General features: G+C 41.0%; 1 protein-coding gene across 9 annotated transcripts in view; it reads left to right on the forward strand.

Moving 5' to 3' along the window:
* The window catches only part of TERT (telomerase reverse transcriptase), a 961487-nt gene that overhangs the window by 205738 nt on the left and 736605 nt on the right, over window positions 1–19144 (forward strand). The gene's annotated exons all lie outside the window — the stretch shown is intronic.

Consider the following 19144-nt stretch of genomic DNA (forward strand, 5'->3'; position numbering starts at 1 on the left):
CTGTTCTCTATAAACACACACATAATGGATTTATCTGTGCTTTCCTTGTGTCCTGTGCAAGAGTTCAGGTCCACATTAACCCTCTGTCCAACATTCTTGGCACCCCAGAATTTTTTCCAGAAAATCTAGTATTTCTCGTAGAAAGGTATTGCAGTAACACATTTTGCTATACACTTGTTTTTTCCCTTTTGTGTGTATTGGAACAAAAAAAAAGGAAAAAAAGCAAATTGGACATAATTTCACACAAAACTCCAAAAGTAGGTACTGTGTTCTTTTCTTTGTAGGCCTCATTCCGTTTTTTGGGAGTTGGTAGAATGATGTGCTTTAACAGAAATCTCTATCCACATCTCATCTGTCCACAAGATGTTTTCCCAGAAGGATTTTGGCATACTCAAGTACATTTTGCCAAAGTGTAGTCTTGCTTTTTTATGTTTCTGTGTCAGCAGTGGGGTCCTCCTGGGTCTCCTGCCATAGCGTTTCATTTCATTTAAATGTCAATGGATAGTTTGCACTGACACTGATGGCCCCTGAGCCAGCAGGACGGCTTGCATTTCTCTGGAACTTGTTTGGGGATTCTTATCCACCATCCAGACTATCCTGCGTTGCAACCTTTCATCAATTTTTCTCTTCCGCCCACGCCAAGGGAGAATAACTACAGTGCCATGGTAGGCAAACTTCTTGATAATGTTGCACACTATGGACAAAGGCAAATCTAGATCTCTGGAGATGGACTTGTACCCTTGAGATTGTTGATATTGTTCCATAATTTTGTTTCTCAAGTCCTCAGACAGTTCTCTTCTCCTTTTTCTCCTTCTCTTCTCCTTTTTCTGTTGTCCATGATTAGTGTGGCACACTCAGACTCACAATGCAAAGACTAAGTTAACAGTTCATCTTTTTATCTGCTTCCAGGTGTGATTTTTAAATTGCCCACACCTCTTGTTTGCCCAAAGTGAGTTTAAAGAAGCACCACATGCTTGAAACAATCTTATTTATCCACAATTTTGAAAGGGTGCCAAAATTTTGTCCACACCATTTTTGGAGTTTTGTGTGACATTATGTCCAAATTGCTTTTTTTCCCCATCTTTTTTTTTCTTGTTTTGTTCCAATACACACAATGAGAAAGAAACGTGTATCGCAAAACGTGTTACTGCAATACCTTTCTGCAAGAAATACTTGATTTTCTGGAAAAATGTCTGGTCTGCCAACAATTTTGGTCATGACTGTGTATTGTCTATCTGTTCCAGGAGGTGAGCTGAATCTCTATGGCAAGAAGAAATGTTCATCACCAATTTCTGCAAATGCACGTTTATAGATTTGGACAAATTGGATTTGAGGGAATTTATTCAGAAAATAATCAGACTACCTAGGGGTCTTTTTAGGTGTACATTTAATAAAGATACCCAGTAAAATGTGCAGCGGAGATAGCTGCTAGCAAAATATCAGTAACATTTCCGATATTATACTAAATTAGGATAATAAAATATTATCTTTGCTGATATTTTACTATGACCTAACGTAACCCTACTCTCACGTAGAACCCTCCTTCTACAGATGCCTATCCCTAAGACCTCACCTCGTGGTGGGGCTTAACCGTAAAGCGGAACTGAAGGGTACCTGGAAAAAAAGTTTAACTTACCTGGGGCTTCTGTCAGCCCTCTGGGGCCGACCTGTGCCCTCGCCGTTCCTGAATGATCCTCCGTTACCTGCCGCGGCGCAATTTCACTTCTCACAGTGGATGTCCACTGCGTCTGTGCGTCCTTGTTCAGGTGCAATAGAAATTTTATTGTGCTGCGCCTGCTGTCTGTCACTAATTATAAGACCTTATTTACAAAAATAACAGTAATATACCCTCATGACATGCATTTTCAAAATTGAGTCCCTAGGGTACCTTTTTAATATATAAATGTTTTATTTTGGTAACTATGGGAGAGTGGGGGAGGTAAGGAGTTAATTTTAATGGGGAATTAATTTATTTTTATTTAATGTAATGTATTAGGGTGTATTTTTTTTACTATTTGGCCACTAGGTGTACCTCTACTTTATATTACTGAGTACTGTGAGTTCACTTACAGGAAGTAACATGTATATATTTTTACTTTCATTTTGTCAATGACCACAGAAATCTCATTGATGCAGGTGATAATTGATCACAGGCATTTTGATAGGTGAATGGAAACGTTTTGCCCATTCACTGATCAGTATACTAATGGGCGGCAACAAAAACACTTGTAGGAGTATGCACAGGGATATGCAGTGGGCAATCGCTGCAAGAGACTTATATCTTCGTCTAACTACTCTGTCCTAAATTTTATACATATTAACCCCCTTAACTACTTCAGGACAAGAGTACTTTTCACATATCTGTGCTGCTCCCATTCATTTGGTAATATTTGTATTACTACTTATCACACAGAAATGATCTATATATTGTTTTTTTCAGGACAAATAAAGCTTTTAGTGAGTGATATTTTTGTTTTGTAGTTACCTTATTTTCTATGCATTTTAATGGAAAATAAGGGAAAATTGGAATAAACACACAATTTATTCATTTACCTCCATAATAGCTTTACAATAAACAGTGGAAACTATAAGTTAAACCCACAAATTTTGCTTGTTTATCCATCCTGGTTATTACAACATTAGATTATGTTCCTAGCACAATGTATGGTGACAATATTGTATTTGCAAATAAAGGTGTCTTTTTTTCAGTTTTGATTTTTTTTTACTTCCTCATTGTACACCATCAATGATTACACGTACGTATTTGCATTGTATTATTATTTCATTGCATTATTATTTCATTGCAATGAGTTTTACTGCGTAAAATGTTTTTAACGTGCGACTTTAATGTCCCACTGTGAACCTAGCCTCAGTTTATTACTAAAAATAATACACAAGACAGTCTTTACCCTAAAACACTCTAAAATCTATTCTACTACTTATCACTGTTAAAATGTTACTACTTATGTCTTGTGTAATTTTACTAATGCTTTCCCAAATCTGATCATAATTTTGAAAAATAATTTGTATTTTGGAGTGAGTTTGCCACTACCTATTTCTTATGGGATGTGGGTCCAAGCTTTAAAACACATCAAAATGTATTCTACAACTTGTCCTGATTAAAATGATACCACATGTGCCTCACTTATTAACAAACTGGTGGTGCACCCTCCACAACTACACTGGACATGTATACTCGTCCAGTTAGGCTGAAGTGGTTAAAGTGTACCTGGTGGTCATAAAATGAAAAATCAATGCTTTATTTTTATCTGGTAAATAAGTAATAAGAATGCTAACCAGGCAATCCAAAAGTTAAAATCACTATTACTTTTCTTGTTGATAAATGATCATTCCCAAGTTTACCTGATTCTTATTTGGTACAGACAAAATTGGATACACAAAAAGGATGTTTCAGGGCATGCTGGATTGTCCTTCTTTGCTTCTCTACTTCCCCTCAGACTCAACTAATGCTGTCTGGTTGGCAGAAGCCTCTTTCCCTTCTGTTCTCCCCTCCCATACCTGGGTTCCTCTCTGATTAGCCAATATTTCTCATGCTGAGACAATGTAAGTTTTATAGTGAAGGGCGGGCAAATTAGGCAGAGGAGAGTACGGGAGGAAATGACATCAGGATTGGCTTCAAAATAGCTCTGTAACGATCGGTGTAACACAGAGAGGATCTGATTACCCGTGATCTGCAGTATCACCGAGAATACAGATATATACCCAATTATTGATGATCTGCAGTATCACCGATAATCAGATATATTTCTAACCTCTGGACACCTGAGAAATATGAGTGTTTGTGCAACAGTAATACTTTGAGGAGAGCACCCGTATAGAGGGTGCCAGGCAGTAAGAGATACTGCTCAGAGAATAGGTTCCTTCCAATGGTCTGATGCTCCCCAAGGGGCGGAGCCAGGCGGAGAGTGGAAGAACCAGAGTGCGTGTGACACCAATGGTGAAGTGTCACTGACAGGTCTGTGAACTTTCTCCAAACAGGGAAGATAGTTCTTGAGGTCGGACAGGCCAGGTCGGCAACAGACAAACAGATCAGATACAGAGACAGGAGACAGATTCAGAATCTAATGACAAGCAGGGTTCAGCAACAGAGTATCAGTTATAGCGAAGTACCAAATCGGAGATCAAGAGAGTGGGCAGGAAAGCAGAAAGTCATAACAGATAATAACAATGCCTAATCTTAGGTGTGAGTTCCGTGATCATCAACACCCTGGAACTAGTCTGATATATAACAGAGTGATAATACAGTTCCCTAGTCTTGGGTGTGAGTTCCTTGATCATCAACACCCTGGAACTAGTCTGAAGTAATAACACAGAAAATATCACAGATACTGACAAGGTCTGAGTGCTACCACGTAGTGATCGCTACGCCAGACACCAGAGAAATGACCAGCACCCAGTAGATATACTATAGCGCTCTCCAGCGCCTCCCCTAAGTGCTGGACCAATCAGAAATGGTTGAATTGTCAGCTGACCGGCTTGGTCAGCTGACACCCTTCTGGCTGTCATAAAAGTTCTGCCTCTTCACGCGCGCGCGTCCTTCTGAATCTGTGTGGACTATCAGTCCCAGCCACACCAGACATGTCTTGCAATGTATCCGCTGTGCAGGGCGCGGAACCAGCCGCACCGCTATCCGGGCATGCGGCGGTTTCTCCGCGTTTAGCCATGATGACAGATGTAGGCCTATGCGTGCAAACCGCCGCGTCAGATGCGGAATCCGCCGCATTGGACGCGGAAACAGCCGCCTTGCTCTGAGCACCCGCGGCGGCTTTTCCGCGTTTTCTCACAAGCCACAGTTAAAATGGGAAATTCTAAGAAGTGATTTCCTCTTTTTTTTCTTTTTTTTTACTGTAGAAAAATCACTAAAATCAAAATGTGGACAGTGCAAGACATATGTTATATAAGTAGAGCAAGTATTTTTCTACTTGAATATATGTTTTTTTTCCCTGAGATAGTATGGCTGACAGCTCCTCTTTAAAGAGTACCTAAGATGGCTGGGGGAAAAAAATATATATATATTACTTGGGGTTTCCTCCAGCCCTCTAAAGGCTAATTGGGCCCTCACAATCCTCCTCCTCCTAGATCATCCACAATTTGGTCCAGTGATTTGGCCACTCTGCACAGGCGCAGTCCGGATACGCGCGTTCCCCTGTCACGTTCCCAGCCATTCTGCACCTGTGCAGTAGTACTGCACAGGCACAAAACTCTACCAGTGACGAACGTGTGACCATGCCATGCATGCACAGTACACGCCGACTAGCAGAGGATGGCGTGGGACAGATTAGCCTGAAGGTGGCATGAGGAAGTCCCAGGTATGTATAATTTTTATTTTCAACCATCTCAGGTTTACTTTAAAGCATACCTGAAGTGAAATGATGAGATAAGCAGCCCTACTAGTCCTAGAAATAAATTTTCTTAAGTCCCTTTCTGTTTTCCAGTAATGCATGAATTAAAAAACATGAGGTATCTGTGCAAAAGTGCTTGCCAAACAGCTTGTCTTCAATCCGGTTTCCTGAAAAGTAAACAGAAGCTAAAAGTCTGTTACCTATCAGGGAGAATAAAAATAATAACGTTTTAGTGCAGGGAAATGCAAAGGGTCATTATTTCTGTAACTTTTTCAGCTAAACAAAGCAGATGTTTCTAAATAGCAGTTTTTTTTCTACTCCATTTTTATTGAAAGATTTTATTTTTTTTGAAAATGTTTAACATCACAAAAGGTATGTTGAGCAAGAATTATAAAATGTACAAAAATTCAAACATGCTTTGCATCAGGCAAAACTGTGACCGTGTCTATCACTGTGCTTAAAATTGACTTTGGCCAGGGGTGTGTCTGCTGGTAGCAGAGATGGACGCATAATCCCTGAGCACTGCATACCTGGCTTCTACAAGCGGCATAAAAGAGATGTCCACTTTACCTATTCAGACTCCAGCCCTGCCTGATAAACAGATGGATCGGGACATCTCAAAGAAGAGAAAAAAAACAGACCCTCTCGCCTGCAAAAGATGACAGATTTCTTTCCTGACCGTCACTCAAGGCAGCGCAAAGGTGGCGCTGCAGCTTCTCAGGCCCGCATGGTGCTGCCACGAGACGTTGCACTATGACTTATCAGCTACACAGACCCAGAGGATAACATCATTTCTGAAGAGGATTACACACTGTCTGACCCTCGGTCTCCTTCTATGAGAAGCCCTGTGAAATCTAAACAAAGAACTGCTGCTTCTAATAAGGTAGGAAAAGGGGGAGCAGGGGGAAGCTTACGACACACTGATGACCGCTTCACAGAAAGTTTCCTGGCCACAGATCAGAACACCTCACATATTTATATGTGATACATGCTTCTCTCCTTCAAAAATCCCTCTCTCTGAGTTTCATCAGATCACAAACTCCCTGCAAGCCTCCATTAGCACACTGGGTGATAGAATCTCCAACACTGAAGACAAGGTGGCTGACCTTATCATCCAGCATAATCTGATGATTGATGCAGTGGAGCAGAACACTGAGGACATACTGTGGATTAAAAACAAATCTGCTGATATGGAGGATCGCAGCAGACGCAACAGTTTTAAATTTAGGGGATCCCAGATTCAATGCCACAACAACACTTTAGTTGAAGAAAATATGTCACTAAACTACTACAAAAAACTTTACCTCACCTATCCGCTCTTGAATTATGCATAGAAAGAATACATAGACTTTCTAAGCCTAGCCACATCGCAGACCATTTACCTAAAGATGTAATTGCCATCTTTCAGTTTTTGCATACCTAACAGGAGCTACTACTGTATGTGAAACAAAAGGCAACTCTCCTCGACCCCTATACTAATATTAAATTGTTTGTCGATCTATCTCAAGCTACCCTGCAAACATGAAGATCCTTGATCCCAGTGACTACAGCCCTTAGAGAGCATGCCACACTGTAGAAGTGGGGTTTCCTTACAAAACCGCTGATCAACCACTATGGCAAGACTCACGTGGTGACTACTGCTGGAGATGGCCTTTTCCCTTGCGGCTCCTTGGATGAGCTACTGAGAGACATTTTTACTGCTGGCAGGTGATGTCAATGGAAGTAGCTGCTGCTTGCTTTTTTGGCAGTTGGAAACACCTGTTATTTCCCACAATGCAACAAGCCTCCCATGGTGTGATGTCAGAATCATGGTCCTTACCTCACACTGTGGGTGGGGTTTCACCACAATATCAGCCATACAGAGCCCCTTGATGATGCGTTTGTGAAAAAGACAAGAATTATCATAGGGTATCAACTACTGATTGGGATGAAGTTCAATCCTTGGTCACGATCTCTCTTTTAAGTGAAAGGGCTGCACATCTGTACTCCATTACAAGATGGATTACCTCCATATTTGCACCTTAATACTTCAATTGCTAATACAGTTACTCTTCACGTGTTCACCCATGCTCTTAAAAATCACCTCTTTACCTTGCTCTACTTATTCAGAATGGACTCCTTACTCATCTAATGCCAAGACTATTAGCATTATACCACCACAGTATGTTCAAACAACTATATTGCTGGACTTTCTTCCACCCCAATGTCCCTTAAATTTATGTACATTAATGTCCATGGCCTTAACATCCCCCACAAACATCATGCCATGTGGAAGGAAGTGCTTAATGAAATAAATAACATACTTTTAGTACAAGAAACCCTCCTCCGTGAAGGTAGATCCCTCTTATGCCACCACAAATCATACCCCCAAAATATATGTAATACCTATATTGAAAATAAGAGTATTAGTAGCTTTTCATCCATCTCTAGCACTAACTATCCACCACAAGATAACTGGCAATCAAGGTCATTATATTACAGAAAAAATAGTCCCTGAAAAGGCTAAGTTCCCCTCAGGATGCACCCAAAGGGAAGGCAGGTTGAAAAGGATTCCAATATATTTAAATTGAGAACAAATGCCACTCAAAAAACTTTATGCCAAAAATCTTTATTAGTAGAAAAGTATCAACCTACCCCTCTAAAACCCCCAAACCCCTAAAAACAGGTAGGACATGGGCTTACACAACATAGGAGTACTCCTAATGCATACATACTGACACTCAACCTACATACACATCAGAGTTTGATCGGCCGATCCAGTATACTGTATGCACCTGTAGCTCACTGTTTCCAGAAACTGGGATAGCAATCCACATCTAAATTAACGGACAGTCCTGATGTTCAAATGCAGGTCAAACTCTGCTCCATGTCACATCAGCAGTCCCAGATGGAATTTACAAACACCCTATCCCAGTTTCTGGAAACGGTGAACTACAGGCGCATACAGTATACTATATCGGCCGATCAAACTCTGATGTGTATGTAGGTTGAGTGTAAGTATGTATGCATTAGAAGTACTCCTATGTTGTGTTAGCCCATGTCCTATCTGTTTTTAGGGGTTTGGGGGTTTTAGAGGGGTAGGTTGATACTTTTCTACTAATAGAAGAGGTCGTTATATTATTTTGGTAAGCAAAGGCAACAATTTCAAGCTTAATCTGATCATTCTATATGCACCGAACCAGAATCAAAAGTCCTTTTTGCAATCACTTCTGCAAAAAATAAGTAGTCAAAAAAGGTGCCCTGATCATCGGATTTCTAACTCGCTAGACACTTCTCATGCGGAATCTAATAAATCCTAAATGTTCCAACCAATTATTCAAGAAGAGGACCTGCATGACCCTTGGAGGACATCCCATGGAAATGAAAAGGACTCCACTTTTATCTCAAACGTCCACTATTCTTACTCGACTATAGACTTCTTCTTCACCGATCGCCATACTTTACAAAGAAGTGCCACAGTGACGAAAGGATCCATATCCTTGTCCGATCTCACTCTCCTGTCTTCCTAACCCCCCTGGCGGTATTCCCGAGCATAGCTCGGACTGAGAATTAGCAGCTGGGAGCCCAAACTTTTGCATCCCACTGTATCTGAATCCATTTTCTGCAATACCCCACCAAACATCCAATCTTCTCTTGCAAGAAGGAAATATCTCTGCACACTATTGATGTGTGTGCTAGGACCAACAAGAAATTGTATAGGGGCAGAGGAACTAGGCCCTTTTGAAAACAGCACCACACATATATGTAATCATCAAAAAATATACAATTTATTCAGTACAATACAACATCACTATACACATAAAAACAGTTAAAACATATATGCCACCTATGTCATCAATATCCATGAAATTACTGCGCTCAATGGATCAATGTATATACTAATCAATAGTAAACCTCAGGGGTGCTCATAAGAGAGCCACCCACTGGGTATGAACCCGGGTTCAGTTAATTGCCAGTACACAAGTAATAAAGTGCAGTCTGTCCTAATGACAGTACCTTCTAATACATGTGCTAAGTGCTATCAATATGATGCAATGTGTCAAAAAGATGCAATATGATCAAACAATCCCAAGTGAATGCATAATAAACCTGTGAGGCTGAAACACACTATTCAAAAGTGACTATGATACTGCATACTGGACAAGAACCACGGAGGACACATATGCAATATACTTATCCGGACATGGGTGCAACATCAGGCTGGCAAGGAGACGAAGGACCCCAGGCGGATGCTGTTTTCAAAAGGGCCTAGTTCCTCTGCCCCTATCCAATCTTCTCTTGCTAGTCATTATAAATTTAAAATTTAACTCATTTCATTAAATACTTGGGTATTAATATTACTAAGAAAATATAGTCCCTTTATGCATATAACTACTCACCTCTTCTGAAAAAGATAAATCCTAACAACTGGTGTAACTTAAATCTATCTTGGACAGGTAGAATTAATGCATTCAAATGATGTTATTGTCGCAATTACTGTACCTTTTTAGGTCGTTACCCATACCTATTGTCTCCCAGGATCTATTTAATCTTCAGAAATGACTAAGTTCCTTTATCTGGAATAGAAAAAGGCCCAGAATTGACGCTAAGATCATGTCATTCTCGAAAAAAAGTTGTGGTGGTCTTTCAGTCACTGACCTGAAAACATATTACTTATCCAGCCAGCTGGCATTAATCCCTTTAGTAAAAACAGGACATTGGGCCCCTCTTTGGGTATTGCTGGAATCCTCATTTAGGCTACTTTCACAGTGGGACATTGCTGTTTGATGCGACATTAAAGTTGCACCGCAAGCTTACAACGCAACATCCCAAAAAAGTTGCAATGTAACTTAATGCCGTTATCGTCGCATACAAGCAATGAAAAGTATGCTTCCAAGTTAGTATTGAGCATGTGCAAACAGTCCAACGTAGCTAATAACGTGTCTAACGCACAGCATGCAGCACTTTCTAATAATGCTACACGTTACACACAAACGCAGCGTGTGCACTTTGAATGTTGCACAGACTTAGTGTTGCTGTGCCTTAGTCCACGTTAAAACATTTTCTAATGTGCGACTTTAATGTCGCACTGCTGAAAGTGTCCTTAACATGGCAGGGAATTATTTGAAACCTTCAGGTGGGAAATATGGGGAGGGGGTTTACCTCACACCATGGGCCATATGCAATTCACATTTTCACCTGAGTTTTCTCCTAGGTGATATTTTCACAAGTTGTATATAAAATGCATTTTAAATCACCAGCAACCAAAAAAATACTCAAAATTATTTTGATTATAGTTCAACTACTTTTTGGTACTTTCTGATTACAAAATGCTGAAAAGTTATTTCAAATACAAGATGAAAAATTATCTCCTAGGAGAAAACTCAGGTGAAAAGGTGAATTACATATGGGCCCATGTCTCTCACACACAAACTCTGGAGATTGGTCCATCCTCCACCCGCTCCTCTGATGCACCCCCACTGTGCCGTTCCCTCCACTGGCTGCTTATTACCCAGAGGATCCTTTTCAAACTCCTGACTCTAACATACAAAGCCTTTCACGAGTTGTCCACTCCATACATCTCCTCCGTAATCTCTAGATACTGTCCCGTCCACAATCTTCGCTCCTCCCAAGAAATTATCCTGGCCTCTAAGCTGATCATCTCCTTTCATACTTTCATCCAGAACTTCACACGAGCATCATCCCTCATCTGGAACTCTCTTCCACAGCCTGTACATCATGCTCCAAACCTGGACATCTTCAAACGCACTCTTAAAACACACCTGTTCAGACAAGCTTATAACATTTTATAGCCCCTATTTACATATCTGTTCACAATGTAATCAGAGGCAAAGGCTCACTGCCTCATCCATGACCCCCCCCCCCCACACACACACACACACACACATGTCTCCTTACCTAGTGTGTCCTCCCACTACCCTTTAGATTGTAAGCTCGCAAAGACAGGGTCATCCTCCTAATGTTTACTGTTTTTGTTGCAATACTTTTGCTGCTTGAGACTATGCTGTACATTTTTTGATTGTACCTATGTTCCCCTTGTCATCTTATTGTGCTTTCTAAAGCACTGCAAAATATGCTGGCACTATATAAATAAATAAATAATAATATAATATGGTTTTCAGAATAAACTCTCTCCTTTGTTGAATATAACAGGCAACTCAGACTTTCCAAGGGAGCTGCGAGTAAATGCTTTGACCTGGAGATCCAACCACTCTAAAATCCTGACCAAAGTAACTTACATTTGAAAGTTTAATAAATGATTTACTTAGGATGAGATCACTTATATATGGTCACTCTCATCAGCTGAATCAAACACATTAACATAATTTTATAATGTTCTTTTGAAGAAACAACCTAATGGGGTGTTTAAAGATCCAACTTGTTTTGAACGCATTTGTGTGCACTTTTCTTTAATAAAAGGTTTAATCTTGATGATATATTCATGCTTGAACAAGCTTAAGGAGGGTTTGAAACACCAATTTATGATTGCTTGGGAGAGAGACCTGCCAATTGCTTTTGATGATTGTTATGATTTCTGTGAAGCACTTTCTAGAAACAGTATAAATTATCTGATACCTTTCTTTCATTGCTCCTCAGAACGCATGCTATTAAAGGGACTCCGAGCAGTGCCTGTGGGTATGCCTTTAAGCATACCCACAACTAATTAATTATATCCTCACACCTACCAGCAGGATGTTTGTAATTATATCTTCCTGGGTTCCTTGTATTTCATTGCATTGTGCTGAATGGAGCTGCCGACACTGGGGAAAGTGTCGTCCTGTGCAATACAATGGTGGACTCCAAAAAGTGCAGTAACTATGGAAAGATGCATACCATTTTGAAGCTCTCTTTCTCCTCTTTCCAATGATGTATAAACCACCGCCCTAAGCCTTTTAGTTTACGCTCTTTTCACGATCGAAATTGCGGCGGTCGCGATTTCGATTGCAAAAACTAAAAGGCGTAGGGCGGCAGTTTATATATCATTGAAAGAGGAGAAATGATATGCATCTTTCCATAGTTACTGCACTGCTCGGAGTCCCTTTATCAAATATCGAACCTTTGTTTTAGAGGTTGTGGCGATAGGGGTGATTTATTTAATACGTGATAGCTTGGCCCTACAGTAGCCAGATTCTGGAACCTTATAAATAAAAAAAACGAACACTATATAGCACTAAGTATCCCCAAGGACTCTTTGATTCTGCTTTTAGGTATGAAAATTCTGAATATTTCATTTGCTGACCAAAAATTTATACAATATATAGCTATGGCTGCAAAAACAGAGATAGCCAAAGATGGCTTACTTTGGTCCTACCAATTAAAGTGAACCTAAAGCCTGATAAAAAAAAATGAGATGAACTCACCTGGGGCTTCCCTCAGCCCCCTGCAGCCGATCGGTGCCCTCGCAGCTCCGCTCCAATGCCTCTGGACCCGCCGGCGACGACTTCCAGTTTCGCCGTCACCGGCCGACAGGCATGGGAGCGCGAGTGATTGTTCGCGTTCCCAGCCTGTGTATTGCCCCCTAAGCTGCTATTGCGTCCAGGAGGTCACAATAGCAGCATAGGGGGCGATATACAGGCTGGGAACGCGAACAATCACTCGCGCTCCCATGCCTGACGGCCGGTGACGGCCAAACCGGAAGTCGTCGCCGGCGGGTCCAGAGGCATCGGAGCGGAGCTGCGAGGGCACCGATCGGCTGCAGGGGGCTAAGGGAAGCCCCAGGTGAGTTCATCTCATTTTTTTTTTTATCAGGCTTTAGGTTCACTTTAATTACTTTTTTTACTTAGTCTCTTCAATAATGATGCCTGAAAAAAAATGATGCTATAATCAATGATAACTTAACCTCCTTCCACAGAATTTGGTCCCAATGGATCACTTCCCTGTCCGCCACTGGTGTAAACTATACTATAACTAGACCGTGATTCTTATTTTTCTAGTTGAGATAAGGTATCTCACGTAGTGAACTTACATTGTGTATGGCCTTAGAAATGTGTTGACTTATTTTAACATGACTTCAATGGTTATTGGGAGTTTTCCGACCTTATCTTAACCTATTTTGGTTCCTGGACGTAGAAACTACGTCCAGGAACAATGCGCGCTACCGCGCGCTCCAGCGGCCGATCGAGCGCGTGCACGCGCGCTCCCGGCACGCGGTTCGTTAGCCAGGCAATCAGTGAATCGGGCTATGGTGCCCGATCACTGATTGCTCTCCCCCGCTGAAAAAGCGACAGCTTCTCTCGGAAGCTGTGCTTTTTCTGGCTGTTCCCTCCCCGGTGCGTCACTCTAAGCGTGTGTTACGCTTAGAGTGACGTCATGTAAACAAACTCATGGCCGCCATCCTGTGGCCAAAAAGTAATACTACAGCTGAAAGTAAAAAAAAATAAAAATTAACACACATTTACATTATAAATCTATTGTTTACCTCCCACCCTCCCAAAACTACCCAAATAAAATGTTTACTATAAATAACAAAAAAAATACAATAAAAAAACAAAAACATGTAAATATTTACCTAAGGGTCTAAACTTTTTAAATATCAATGTAAAGATGAAATATTTCTATATTTTTTTTATTTTAACCAGTTCGCATTCAGTCGTTTTTCGCTTCATGCATCCGAACAATGTTCACCTCCCATTCATTAGCCTATAACTTTATTACTACTTATCACAATGAACTGATCTATATCTTGTTTTTTCCGCCACCAATTAGGCTTTCTTTGAGGGGTACATTTTACTAAGAGCCACTTTACTGTAAATGCATTTTAAAAGAAAGAATAAGAAAAAAATGGAAACAAATCATTATTTCTCACTTTTCGGCAATTATAGTTTTAAAATAATACATGCCTCCATAATTAAAACCAACGTATTGTATATGCCCATTTGTCCCGGTTATTACACCATTTAAATTATGTCCCTATCACAATGTATGGCGACAATATTTTATTTGGAAATAAAAGTGCATTTTTTCCGTTTTGCATTCATCACTATTTACAAGCTTATAATAAAAAAAAAAAAGAAATATTTCATCTTTGCATAGATATTTAAAAAGTTTAGACCCTTAGGTAAATATTTGTGTGTGTTTTTTTTTATTGTAATTTTTTTTTGTTTTTTTTAATTAAACATTTTATGTGGGTATTTTTGGGAGGGTGGGATTGAAATTGTATTTTTTTTGTAAATATATGTGTATTTTTATTTTTATTTAACATTTAGATGTAGTTTACTTTTTGGCCACAAGATGGCAGCCATGAGTTGTTTACAGTGATGTCACTCTAAGCGTACCACGTACGCTTAGAGCGACGTAGGAAGCAGAAAAAGCGTAGCTTCCAAGAGAAGCTGTCGCTTTTTCTGCGGGGGAGAGGAATCAGTGATCGGGCACCGTTGCCCGATTCACTGATTCACTGGCTAACAAACCGCCGGGAGCGCGCGTGCACGCGCGCGATCGGCTGCGTGGACGCGCAGGAGCGCACATGGCGTCCAGGAATATCAAATAGTTAAACTTGTAAATAGTGATAGATGCAAAATGGAAAAAATGCACCTTTATTTCCAAATAAAATATTGTCGCCATACATTGTGATAGGGACATAATTTTAACGGTGTAATAACCGGGACATATGGGCAAATACAATATGTGAGTTTTAATTATGGAGGCATGTATTATTTTAAAACTATAATGGCTGAAAACTGAGATAATTTTTCCATTTTTTTATTCTTCCTGTTAAAATGCATTTACAATAAAGTGGCTCCTAGCAAAATGTACCCCCCAAAGAAAGCCTAATTGGTGGCAGAAAAATCAAGATATAGATCAGTTCATTGTGATAAGTAGTAGATAAAGTTATAGGCTAATGAATGGGAGGTGAACATTTCTCACGTGAAAACGACGGAACGCGAATGGGTTAAAGGGAACTGTAGGGGGGTCGGGGGAAAATTAGCTGAACTTACCCGGGGCTTCTAATGGTCCCCCGCAGACATCCTGTGCCTGCGCAGCCGCTCACCGATGCTCCAGCCCTGCCTCCGGTTCACTTCTGGAATTTCAGACTTTAAAGTCTGAAATCCACTGCACCTGTGTTGCCGTGTCCTCGCTCCCGCTGATGTCACCAGGAGCGTACTGCTGAGGCCCAGTATGGTCTGCGACTGCGCAGTATGCTCCTGGTGACATCAGCGGGAGCGAGAACACGGCAACGCAGGCGCAGTGGTTTTCAGACTTTAAAGTCCGAAATTCCAGAAGTGAACCAGAGGCGGGGCCAGAGCATCGGTGAGTGGCTGCGCGGGCACAGGTTGTCTGTGGGGGACCATTAGAAGCCTCAGGTAAGTTCAACTCATTTTCCCCCGACCCCCCTACAGTATCCCTTTAAGGTGCCCATACACTCGTCAGATTAGCAGCAGATAGATCATCAGATAGATTTCTTATCTATCTGATGTGTTTTAGGAACATTTTTTACTAGGATAGAATTCCAATAGATTTCAGTTTGAAATCTATTGAAAATCAATCTGATGGCATTTTTTGGCCATCAGATTTCCATTAGGGCCAATGCAAAATGATAAGCAATCTCAACAGATCGACCTAGATTTTCCACCCTGCCAGTTCGATTGAAATCCATCAAAATCCATCGATCGGCCAACCGATTTGCAATCGATCGATTTTGATCGATCGATCGGCCAGAAAATCGCTAAGTGTATTTTTTTTTCACTTATGTTTTCTTTATTTTTCTTTCTTTTTGTTTTCTGTTTTTTATATGTTTGGCTTCTAATAACTAAGACTGTATTTTCTATCAGTATGGAGAGTGTTTCCATTGTTATATGTTCTTTGAATTAGCTGTTATTTCATCTTGCTTTACTCAGCACTAACCAGAACTATTGCTGGTACACTCTGATTTGATAGAATACAGGTAGTCCCCGACTTACGAACGCCCGACTTATGAACGACCCGCAGATAAACGGTATGGATTTTGTGATTCTGTGGGAACAAGTCAAAAACATTTTTCAAATTAGACTTGTAGTTTTGAGAAAAAGCAATTTTAAAAAATTCTAAGAAAAAATGGCTTTTAAACTTATATAAGAAGGTACAGGGGGCAGAGGTGACACAGAGGGGGATACTGGAGGCACAGAGGAGGTACAGGGGACAGAGATGGCACAGTGTTCCGACTTAAGAACAGATTCAGGTTAAGAACGAAACTACATTCCCTATCTCAATCGTTAAACGGGGACTACCTGTAACTACTTTATTTTTGTATAAACACTTTGTCATAACTCTGTGTACAATCCAAAATAAATAGAATAAAAGCTTTTTGAAACTAGAAATGGTGGTCAGTGGGCAAAATGTCCTAGGTAGGAGAGTATGTTTGCGGGAAGTCTTGTAAGCGGGAGTGAGAATAGGTGACCGAGAAGATGACAGAAAAATATTGTTAGTAGAGCAGAGATTGTGTGTAGGATGGTATCTGGAAATACATTGATTTAGATAGGAAGGAACTAGGTTGTGGAGAGCTTTGTAGGCGAGAGTAAAGATTTCAAATTGTATCCTTTGTGTAATTGAGCTGGAAAAGCGAGAGGAGAGGTAGATGAGTTGTTCAGCAGATTTAATGATGGACTGTAGTGGGGTTAAACAGTTGACAGGGAGGCTGCAGAACAGAGAGTTGCAATTGTCTAGTTGTGAAATAATCAGGGCATGCACCAGAAGCTTGATAGTGTCCTGTGTGTCTTGGATGCGGGACCTTTTTTTAGGTGGAGGCGACAAGAGGAGGAAAGTTCGTCAGTGTGTGGTTTAAATAAGAGACTTGAGTCCAGTATTATACCTAGGCAGCAATCCTAAAGGAAAGGTGTTATAGAAGAGCTATCAACAGAAATAGTGATGTCAGGCAGGGGTATTGAATTGTGAGGTGGGAAGATTACCATTTTAGTTTTTTCCATATTGAGTTTTAGAAAACGGGAGGACATGAAAGAGGGAAGATGCATTGAGATAGTCAGGGACACGAGCTGTTAAAGTATCCAAGTCAGGTGCTGAAATGTAGATCTGGGTATTGTCAGCATATAGGCGATATTGGAAGCCACATTAACTTATGAGCTGACCAAGACCGTATGTGTAGATAGAAAAACATAGAGGTCTGAGGACTGAGCCTTTGGGAACTGCAACAGTGAGGGGAAGTGGAGAGGAGGTGGTGCCTGAGTGGGTGACTATGAAGGTCAAATATGGTAGATAGAAGGAAAGCCAGAAGAGGGCAAGACCCTGAATGCCCGTGGATGAGAAAATTTGGAGAAGGAGAGAGTGGTCCACTGTGTCAAAAGCGGAAGAGAGTCCTAGGAAGATAAGGATAGAGTTAGAGGCCTTTAGATGTACGGTCATCAAATAGGGAATTAGCAGTAAAGTGTCGGACTAAGTCAGTGTTGATGCGGTGCTCATGTATTTTGGAAGAGAAGGGGAGGAGAGAAATAGGGTGGTAGTTGGGTAGGAAAAAGGGGGTGAAGAGGTTTTTTTGAGTATAGTTGTTATAAGGGCGTGTCTGAGTGAGGAAGGAACAATGCCTTTGATAAGAGAAAGGTTGAAGAGGGAGGTGAAGTCAGGAGATAGTAGAGGATAAGTGAGTTATGAGGGGAGAAGGCATGGGGTTGAGGGGGCATGTAGTGAGACATAATTTAGAGATGAGAGAGTACAGTGAGTAGAGATAGTGTTGAGAAGATTGTTGTGGTATGTATGGAAAGAGGAGACTGTTTGGTAAAGCTTTGCTTTTTTTTGGACGATGGTTATTTTATTGCTAAAGGAGACAAAGTCCTCGGCTGAGATGCAAGGAGTGGGAGATGGGGGTGGGGGCTGGAGGAGGGAGTTGAATGTAGCAGATTATTTTAAGGTTGTGGGACTGTGAGGATATTAGTGAGGAGAAGTTTGAATGTTTGGCTGCTGTGAAGGCCTGTCTGAGTGTATGCAAAGCCTCTTTGTAATTCTGGAGATGCTCAGGCAAATCACTTTTTTTTGCCAGCGGCATTCAGCTATCCGGGAGGTGCGTTTCACTAGTTTGATCTCCTCATTAAGCCAGGGCTGTCAAAGCGCCCGGCGTCGGCAGACCGTGGAGGAGAGAGCCAAAGGTCAATAGCTGTAGTTAAGGTGTTGTTGTAATGAGCAGCTGCTAGCTCCAGGTCCGTAAAAAAGGGTAGTGTGTGTAGAGGAGGCAGAGAGGATGATGGTGTTTGGAGGTTGAGTTTGCGAATTTTGCGGAACTTGTGTATAGACGTCTGTCGAGGGGATGTATAGGGACTGGATGAAAGAATGTTGAATTTGAGTAAGCTATGATCAGACAGTGGGAGGGAAGAGTTGATTAGGTTGGATAGGTAACAGCAACTGGTGAAGATTAGGTAGAGTGTGTGGCCGTCGGTCATAAGTTGCATTCATGGACCAATGTGTGAGGTCAAGGGAAAGTGGTAAGTGACAGGAACTTGGAGGCGCAGAAGGTGTTAGTGTGAATGGGGATGTTGAAGTCCCCTGTGATGACTGAGGGAATGTCAGTGGACAGGAAGAGAGGAAGCCATGTTGAGAAGTGGTCTAAGGAAAGACTGACTGGACCTGGAGGGGCGATAGATTACAGCAATTTAAAGGAATACTATTGATTCACATATTTTTTTCAATTGACACAGGAATTGTTTGGGAAGTGCTGCTAAGTACTGGTGTATACATTTTAGTAGCAACTTCTTTGTTTACTGTTAGCAAAATACATTCAAAGTTTACTGACGCCAAAACTGACGGCTGACTGAGCCATGAGGAGAGGGGAAATTCCCCTCACACTATATCAGTTAACTCTA

This window comes from Hyperolius riggenbachi, chromosome 5 (genome assembly GCF_040937935.1).
Source record: "Hyperolius riggenbachi isolate aHypRig1 chromosome 5, aHypRig1.pri, whole genome shotgun sequence".
NCBI lineage: Eukaryota > Metazoa > Chordata > Amphibia > Anura > Hyperoliidae > Hyperolius > Hyperolius riggenbachi.